This window comes from Rhincodon typus, chromosome 19 (genome assembly GCF_021869965.1).
Source record: "Rhincodon typus isolate 14 chromosome 19, sRhiTyp1.1, whole genome shotgun sequence".
NCBI classification, from domain to species: Eukaryota; Metazoa; Chordata; class Chondrichthyes; order Orectolobiformes; family Rhincodontidae; genus Rhincodon; species Rhincodon typus.
Window position 1 is genome coordinate 4,092,427 of NC_063350.1, and position 10,045 is coordinate 4,102,471.

At 44.5% G+C, this 10,045-nt stretch overlaps 1 protein-coding gene across 1 annotated transcript in view; it reads left to right on the forward strand.

Annotated features, from left to right (window-relative positions):
* The window catches only part of LOC109935217 (neurocalcin-delta-like), a 25,589-nt gene that overhangs the window by 6,381 nt on the left and 9,163 nt on the right, over nucleotides 1–10,045 (forward strand). The window lies entirely within an intron of this gene.

Here is a 10,045-nt window from a genome sequence, read left to right on the forward strand (position 1 = left end):
CTCCCTCAGCACTGACCCTCCGACAGTGCGGCGCTCCCTCAGCACTGACCCTCCGACAGTGCGGCGCTCCCTCAGCACTGACCCTCCGACAGTGCGGCGCTCCCTCAGCACTGACCCTCCGACAGTGCGGCGCTCCCTCAGCACTGACCCTCCGACAGTGCGGCGCTCCCTCAGCACTGACCCTCCGACAGTGCGGCGCTCCCTCAGCACTGACCCTCCGACAGTGCGATCCTCACTGACTCTTACATTGGGAGTGTTTGGATTTTATGTTCAGGCCTTTGGTGTGACCCCACAATCTCTAACCTGGAGGTGAGGGTTCTGAAACTGTGCCCTCATGTAACAAATAGTGAACAATCATCTCACTGGAGTCTCCTACACCCCAACAACAAATCAAACCATTGAAACAATATAAAACTCTAGAGGCTTTTTAAATTCTTTAACAGGATTTTAACATCACTGGTTAGACGAGCACTTATTGCCCAGAATAAAAACCAAAAGAACTGCAGATGCTGTAAATCAGGAACAAAAACAGAAGTTGCTGGAAAATCTCAGCAGGTCTGGCAGCATCTGTGAAGAAAAAACAGAGTTAACGTTTCTGGTCCGCTAACCCTTTCTCAGAAGGGTCTGTTCTGAGGAAGGGTCACTGGACCCAAAACATTAACTCTGTTTCTTCCATCACAGATGCTGCCAGACCTACTGAACGTATTGCCCAGAGGTCAGTTATGAACCAGCCACATTGCTGTGCACCTGGAGTTACATGTCAGCCAGACCAGGTGAGGATGGCAGATTTATTTCCCTAAAGGACATTAGTGAACTAGATGGGGTTTCTGACAGTGGACAATGGATTCATGGTCATCACTAGATTCTTAATTTCAGATTTCTTGCCATGGTGGGATTTGAACCCAGATTCCCAGAATTTGTGTCATCTGTAACCACAGGTGAGGTGCTGGAGGACTGGAGGTGGCTAATATTGTGCCTTTATTTGAGAAAGGCTGCAAGGAGAAGCCTGGGAACAATAGACACGAGAGTCTGACATCGGTGCTGGGTAAGTTGGAGGTGATTCTGAAAGATAGGACTTACATGCATTTGGAGAGGCAAGGACTGATGAGGACAGTCAGCATGGTTTTGTGAGGGAAATTTTGTCTCTCAAACTTGATTGAGTTTTTTGAGGAAGTAACCAAAATGATTGATGAGAGCAGAGCGATAGATGTTATTTACATGGACTTTAGTAAAGTATGAGTAACTCTGAAGAACTAAGTTGCATTTATTTCAAAGAAGTGGGTCTTACAGGTAAGGCTGATGAACTCGGGGCATGTTTAAGAACATGGGATTGATACGTCATAGCTATTACAGAAACTTGGTTGAGAGATTGGCAGCTCAATGTTCCCAGTTTTAGATGTGATAGGAAGGATAGAAAAGGAGGCAAGAAAGGAGGGAGTTGGCGTTTTTGACTTAGGAATACATTACTGCTGTAACTAGGGAAGATATTTCTGAAAAATTGTCCAGTGAAAATATATTGGTAGAAATTACAAATAAGAAAGGAAAGATCACTTTGATGGGATTGTACAATAGCGCCCCCCGAATAGTAAGAGAGAAATTGACTAACAAATATGTGGGGAGATCTCAGATATATGTAAGCACAATATGGTTGTAATAATGGGGGTTTTAATTTTCCAAACTTTGACCGGGACTACAATATTGTTAAAGGTTTGGATGGTGGAGAATTTGTCAAATGTGCTCAAGAAAATTTTCTTTATCAATATGTGGATGCTCCTTCTCGAAAAGGAGAAAAACTAGACCTTCTTTTGGGCAATAAGGCAGAGCAGGTGACTGAAGTAAAAGTGGGGGGACACTTTGGGTCTGGCGATCATAATTCTATTGGTTTCAAAATGGTTATGGTAAAAGATTAGCCTTCCATAAAAGTTAAAGGTTTTAATTGGAGTAAGGCAAATTTTAATGGTGTGAGACAAGAACTTTCAAAAGTTGATTGGAGTAGACTGTTCGCAGGTAAAAGGACATCTGACAAATGGAAGACGTTCAAGAGTGTGATGACAAGAGCTCAGAGGCATGGTATGGTGGACATTGAGGTGAGAGTGACCACTGTCTAGATAGAAAGGCAACATTTGACCAAGTGTAGCATTAAGAAGCCTGAGCCAAGTTGATGTCAATGGGAATTGGGGGAATACTCTCTGCCAGTTGGAGCCATTTGGCACATAGGAAGCTGGGGGTGTGTGTTGGAGGTCAGCCATCTCAGCTCCAAGTTAACTCTGCAGAAGTTCCTCAGAGTAGCAGCCTGATTCCAAAGATATCTTGATCAATTGGGTCAATAGGTTGAGGAGTGGCGAATGGAGTTTAATTTGTTTAAATGTGAGGTATTGCATTTTGGTGCAACAAACAAAGGCAGGACTTATACAATTAATAGTAGGTTTTGGAGTAGATCAATCAATAGTAAGGGTCTGTGTAGTGTTGTCAAACAGAGAGACCTAGGGATTCAGGTACATAATTCTTTGAAATTTGTGTCAAAGGTAGACAGGGTGATTAAGAAAGCGTTTAGCATGCTTGCCTTCATTGATCAGAGCTTTGAGTATAGGAGTTTGGACATCATGTTGAGGTTGTACAGAACATTGGTGAGGCCTCTTCTGGAGTATTATGTACAGTTCTGGTCACCCAGTTATAGGAAGGATATTATTAAACTGGAGAGGTTTCCAAAAAGATTTACCAGGACGTTGCTGGGAATGGAAGATTTGAGTTATAAGGAGAGGCTGGTTAGGCTGGGACTTCTTTCACTGGAGTTTAGGAGATTGGGGGCTGATCTTACAGAAGTTTATAAAATCATGAGAGGCACAGATAAGGTGAATAGCAGAGGTCTTTTCCCTAGATTGGGGGAGTTCAAAACTACCAGTCATATTTTTAAAGTGAGAGGAGAAAGTTTTAAAAAGAACATGAGGGACAGCATTTTTACACGTAGGGTGCTGTGTGTGTGTGAAATGAACTGCCAGAGGAAGTGGTGGATGTGAGTACACTTGCAACATTTTAAAAAATATTTGGATAAATACATGAACAGAAAAGGTTTGGAGAGATATGGGCCAGGAGCAGGCAGGTGGGACTCGTTTAGTTTGGGAACATGGTCGTAGTGGACTGGTTGGACCAGAGGGTCTGTTTCCGTGCTGTATGACTCTATAACATTACTTGGGTCTCTGGATTAATGGTCGACTGATAACACTACTAGGCCATCAGCTCCTTGAAGAATGTTATTTGTGTCATGTAGCTCAGTAACTCCAGCTGTGCGTCAGTGTGATGCAAGATGCTTCAGCAAGTCCACCTCTGTCAGGGTCTGTCTCTGTATCTCCACCCTTCATGCCGTGTCTCAATAGATCTCTGCGAGTCACACCATCTCTCTGTGCATTTACATGCTGCACCACGTGGCAGAAAAACCTGTTTCAGTTCATTTTTCTGTTCATTCCTGGAACATGGGTGTTTTTGGCAACGCCAGTATCTGTTGCATGTCCTTAACTGCCCACAAGGATGGTGATGAATCCATCTAATCCATGTAATGTAAATGCAGCAGGAGTTTGACCCAATGACAATGAATCAAAAGTCACAACATTCCAAATCGGGATGGTGTGTGGCTCGGGAAGAAGCTTCCAGGTGTTGGCGGTGTTCCCATGTGTCTGCTGCACTCATGCAGACAAATGGATAATATTCCATAACACTCCAGGTTTTGGGGAATCAGGAAGTGAATTATTCCCTGCAGGTTTCCTAGCCTAAGACCTGCTGTTGCAGCTGCAGTATTTACATGGTGAGTCCAGTTCAGTTTACAGTCAATGATAACCCGAGGATGTTGATAGTGGGGAGTTCAATGATGGTAACACCATTGAATGTCAAGGAGCCATGGTTAGATTCTGTCTTGTTGGAGGTGGTATCTGCCTGGAACCTATGCAAACAGCATTTGCTCCCTCACAGCCCAATGTTCCCTAACTTTTGCAGCATAAGGACATGGATTGCTTCACTCTGTAGGGTCATGACTGGTAATGAAAACTTTGCAATCATCAGCAAACGTCTCAACTTCTCACCTTATAATGGAGGGGAGGTCATTGATGAAGCAGCTGAAGATGGTTGGGCCTAGGACACCAACCTAAGGAACTTCTGCAGAGGTAACTTGGAGCTGAGATAGCTGACCTCCAACACACACCCCCAGCTTCCTATGTGCCAGATGGCTCCAACTGGCAGAGAGTATTCCCCCAATTCCCATTGACATCAACTTGGCTCAGGCTTCTTAATGCTATACTTGGTCAAATGCACTGTCACCTCACCCCACCCCAGTTCTTTTATTCTCGTTCGGCCAAAGGCAGTAATGACATCTGGAGCTGCATAGTCCAGGTAAGTGCACAGAGAGATGGTGTGACTCGCAGAGATCTATTGAGACACGGCATGAAGGGTGGAGATACAGAGACAGACCGTGACAGAGGTGGACTTGCTGAAGCATCCTGCATCACACTGACACACAGCCAGAGTTCTGAGCTACATGACACAAACAACATTCTTCAGGGAGCTGATGGCCCAGTGGTATTATCAGTTGACTATTAATCCAAATTGAGAGTCAGTGAGAAGGTTGCTGCTGAGCAGATGCTGTTTGTTAGCACTGTCAATGACCTCTTCCTTCACTTTGCTGATGGGACAGAGATTGGTTGAATTGGATACATTCTGCTTTAACCTTGTTTGTGTTGGAAGTTATTTGAGGTGATGTGGATTAGCAGAGGGTGAGCTACACGGTAAGACTAGATTTCCTCATCGTGGTCACAAGACCTTTGAGTGGAGCTATCACTTCCCTCAGGAAACAGGAACTATTGAGTGCTGTTTGCACATTTTGTTTTACAGTGATTGAGAATGTGCTGTGCACACATTGACAGCCATGTTTCCTGCAACACCACACATCAGAAATATTTCATTGGCTGTAACAGATATCTTTGGGACATGTGAGGTTGTGAAAGCACTAAATAAATGCAAATACTTCTTGTCTTTTTTCAATTAGCTATATATAGATATACTTCTTTAATATGTTTGTTCGCAAAAAGATATCTTAAGCTACACCCCGCACCCCAATTGTGCCAATGATAATGCTGTTGGAAATTTAACAATCTGTTGTGGACTGAGTAAATTCTTGGTCCACCTCGGAGCCTCAGCTTACCATCTCATCTCTGACAGTGAAGGACTCTCCCAACACTGCCCGGCTAATAGTACTGCACTCACTCACTACTGCTGCAACAGTGTATCACTCTATCGAAACCACCCTTCCGACAGTGTGGCATGCCCTCAGCACTGACCCTCCAACAGTGCGGCACTCCCTCAGCACTGACCCTCCGACAGTGCGGCACTCCCTCAGCACTGACCCTCCGACAATGCGGCACTCCCTCAGCACTGACCGTCTGACAGTGCAGCACTCCCTCAGCACTGACCCTCTGACAGTGCAGCACTGACCCTCTAAGAATGAAGCATTCACGTGTTACTGGCCCTCCCTCTAACAGTTCTGGTTTCCATCAGTACTTGCAGCAGGAACCTCAACTTGAATTTCGAGCCTTATAACTCTGGTATGAAGTCAAACCCACAAACTGCTCAGTCAGAAGGGAGAATGCCATGCACTGAGGCAAGCCCAGGGTCAATCCTTCATGTCACTGTTACTAAAAGTGCAGCTTCTGCTGTTCCTGGTGAACAATGAAAGTAACAAACTCAACAAAGCCTTAAACTAGAATGCAACTGATGCAAGGATGAAAATGATAATTAAGCTGAATAAACATATCTTGCCTAGTTTTATAACATGCAACTCTTTCACTTTCTCTTGACTTTCCATGTAAACTACACCATTGTCACAATATTTCAAATCTTGTCATTTCTGTGACATGATTGGCATCTCAAACAGGTTGCAGGAGTTTTAGGAATAATTATTAAAGCGAGGTTGTGATGTTTATCCAGTAATGAGGAACTGTATTCTCTTGCTATATTCCCGGGAGGTGGACGCCTACATCACTTCCTGCCTGGGCCATTTCATACTCGTGTATATTTGGTTGGAATTGGTGTCCGTTTCTCACACTCTCCCACTATCGATGGCCATGTTTTCAGCTTCCAGATCCAGAGGTTCTGGAATTCCGACCTTAGACCTTTGTACCTCTCTCGCTCCTTTCAAATTCTCCCATCATTTGATCACTTAGTGTCATAGAGTTGTACAGCACAGGAATAGACCCTTCAGACCAACTCGTCCATGCTGACCAGGTATCCTATATTAATCAAGTCCCATTTGCCAGCATTTGGCCCATATTCTTCTCAACCTTTCTTTGTCCCAATGTCTCCTCCTTTGGCTCAGTGTCAATGTTTGTTTGATGGCACCTTACCGTGAAATGCTGGGGGACATTTCATTTGGATAAAGGCACCACACAAATGCAATGTGCATCAGTTGTTCTAGTATGTTTTGGGCTGCTGTTGGCAGGCGAGTGTGTAATGAGAATCGCAGGGGGTAGTTACCTATGAGATCTCCAGCAACAAGTCTCACCAGAGTTGGTAACTCGAGGGCAAAACTACCGTGGCTAATCTGTACTTAAATACCTGCTGATAAAAGCAGACTTTGCTCAGAAAGCAAAACCATTTCATCAGTCCAATGTGAACATAGTGGAGAGGTTTTTTATTTATTTTATTCATTTGTGGGATGTGGGCGTGCATGGCTGGGCCCAGCATTTATTGCCCATCCCTAGTTGCCCCTTGAGAAGGTAGTGTTGAGCTACCTTCTTAAACCACTGCAGCCCACCTGCTGTGGGTTGACCCACAATGCCCTTAGGGAAGGAATTCCAGGATTTTGACCCAGCGACAGTGAAGGAACGGCGATATATATCCAAGTCAGTGGCTTGGAGGGGAATTTGAAGATGGTGGTGTTCCCATGTATCTGCCACCCTTGTCGTTTTAGATGGAAGTGGTCGTGGGTTTGGAAGGCGCTGTCTGAGGATCTTTGGTGAATTTCTGCAGGAGATAGCAACCAGCTGCTGATGTCAGAAACAGTAGGTCATGATATAGCTTGCAATAGTTTATCAAACTGTGTCAATGTGAACAACTCCATCTAACAATCATCAGCTGATATTTCAAGTTGTTTCTATCTTACTCGAGTCCATTGCTTTGTAAGTAAAGTTTTGCCCTTCCTGGGAAGGCAACAGCATACAGTCAGCAGTAATCCAGACAGCCAGGCTACTGCTCTGGCGATATTGGTTTGAATCCTACCACAGCAGATGGTGGAAGATGAATCAATGAAAATCAGAAATTAGAAGCCGGTCTAATAATGACCAAGTAAACGCTGTCGATTATCACTAAAAAAAATCCTGCATGTTCGCTAAGATTGTCTAGGAAATGAAATCTTTACATGGTCTGGCCTACATGTGACTGCAGCCCCACCATAACATGGTTTATTCTTAACTTCCGAAATGACCCAAGAAAGCCATTCAGTTCAAGGGCAATTAGGGATGGGCAACAAATGTTGGCTCAGCCAGGGATGCCCATGTTCCATGAGCACATGGAAGAAAACTAATAGACTATGCCTGTTACTTTCACCATTTTTCCTGGAATCTCAGACTCTTGTCTCTAGTTATTGGTAAGTCATGTGTAAAAGTCAGGCAATCACTCCCTTCCTGAAATAAGCAACTCCCAGTCACATTGACTTTCAGAAAAACTTCATGCACAAGGCCCTATGTCCCAATATTACTTCAGCAGAGTGAGGAGGGGGAATTTTAAAGCCCAGTCGCCCTCCTGCCTGGTTAACATTATCTGAGAGGGACAATGCAATAGGATGCTTTACGCGTGAGTCCCCACACACACACCCTCAAAAAGCCTTCAAACTGCAATTGGAGCCTGCATATAGTTAAATACAACAAGGTGTAGAGCTGGAGGAACACAGCAGGCCAAGCAGCATCAGAGGAGCAGGAAGGCTGACGTTCCGGGTCCTGCTCCTCTGATGCTGCTTGACCTGCTGTGTTCATCCAGCTCTACACCTTGTTATCTCAGATTCTCCAGCATCGGCAATTCCTACTATCTCTATAGTTAAAGACACTTGTTCACCAACCTGAACGTCACTCCCAAAAAGTGCTTTCCAGCCAATGAAGTGCCTTAGAAGTGCAGCCTTTGTTGTAATGCAGAAAACGCAGCAGCCAATTTGTGCACAGCAAAATCCCAAACTTGGCAATGTGGTAATGACCTAGATAGAAAGAGAGAAGGGGAGATTTTTAGTTAGCATTGAGGGTTGTGGGGAAAAGACAAGAAAGTGAAGTTGAGGATTATCAGATGAGCCATGAATGGTTGTACAGGCTGAATGGCCCACTTCTGCCCCTGTGTATTAGGACCTCATAACATGTTGTTCATGACATGATTTTGAGGGATCAGGGTTGTCCAGGCACTGGAGAAAGCTCTTGTTCTCCTTCTAATGGTACCAGTGGTATCTTTTAGTCTTGTCTGTGCAGCATTCCCTCAGCACTGCACTGGGAGTGTCAGTCCACATTGTGCGCTCAGGCTTCCAGAGTGAGACTTTTATCCATACACAGTACTTTCTGGTTCTGAGCATGATAGGGATACTGAGTCACAAGTGACAAGCTGGGTGACTGTAGTGAAGGAAGTTGTGCAGATGTAAGTAACTATGATTCTGTGTCAGGTGCATTTTAGATCTGAGGACGCAGTAAACATGTTGTCGATGGTGTGTAAACAAGCTTCTGAAACTTCACCTTGTGCATTTGTGGATGTTTTAGATTCCTCCATGCAGCTGTACCTAGCTTCCTGTCTACAGATTATAGGGCTCCACAAATACTCGGCTCGGATGTGGTTACAGAAACAGCACTGAGAATGGTGCCTCACATTCACTGCTGTGCGCTCTGCACAGAAACCCAATTAGAAAATACATTAAAACTGTGAAGAGGCGAGTGGTGCTGGGAATCAGCAGAGCTTGTAACCTCTAAAGTCAACAGTAGAATTAATGTAATCAGGCAGAGACAGTGAAGGTGGAAAACAAAACCAGAATGAAAGAAGTAATAATAATGTATTTGTCTTGTGGGCTGTGTCTGCAAATTGCTTCCAATGGCAGGAGGATCAGTCATCACAGTCACAGATATAAAATAATTAGCCAAGGAACCAGATAGGAGATGAGATTTCGATTGTTACTGATCAAGTTGTTGTGATCTGGGATACACTGTCTGACAGGGCAGTGGAAGCAGATTTAATCGTATTTTCAAAATACGTGAAGGATAAAGATTAAGGATAAATAGAACAAGTCAGGCAACGGAGAGAGAGCAGGGGAGTGGAACCAAATCAGTGGCTCGTTCAAGATATTAGCACAGGCACAATGGCTACCAATCAGTTCGAGCTAAGCATCCCTCAAGGACATTACTGTACTTGCACAGTGTGATCCCAGGATTGTGTGAATCACCTCCATCCATTGCCTGTTAATCCAACAGTTATGACTCGGTGACCACTGAATAAATATATGGCCAAGGCTGTATTTCCCATTCTCCCTTAACTAGGATGGGCGAGGATTAACTAGGATGGGAAGCAGGGAGCACTGATGGACACCAGTCATTCCAGCTTGAATTTCTGATGGTGTTTAAATGATTTTGTCTTGTGAATTTCTGAACCAGGCTGCACCCCCGTCTCAACTTTAACTGTAACTTTTAGTCTGTTTCTTTATTTGCTATGAAGATGTGAGCAATATAAAATCCCCAGTTATTGGTGACTGACTGGTGAGAGACTGGTGATTCCTGGACATTCTGGGTATTAGTTAACACTCAGACATGTTGGAATCTCATCTGGATTCAGATAAAGCACGCAGGAGCAGATGTGGAGCGAGAGGGACTGGGGAGCACTCAGGATTGGGAAGCAGACCCAGAGTGGGAGGGATTAGGATGTAGAGCTGGAGTGGGAGGGATTGAGTTGCAGACCTGGAATAGGAGGGATTGAGTTGCAGACCTGGAATAGGAGGGATTGGGAAGCAGTCACGAAAAGGGAGGGATTGGGTTGCAGAGCCAGAGTG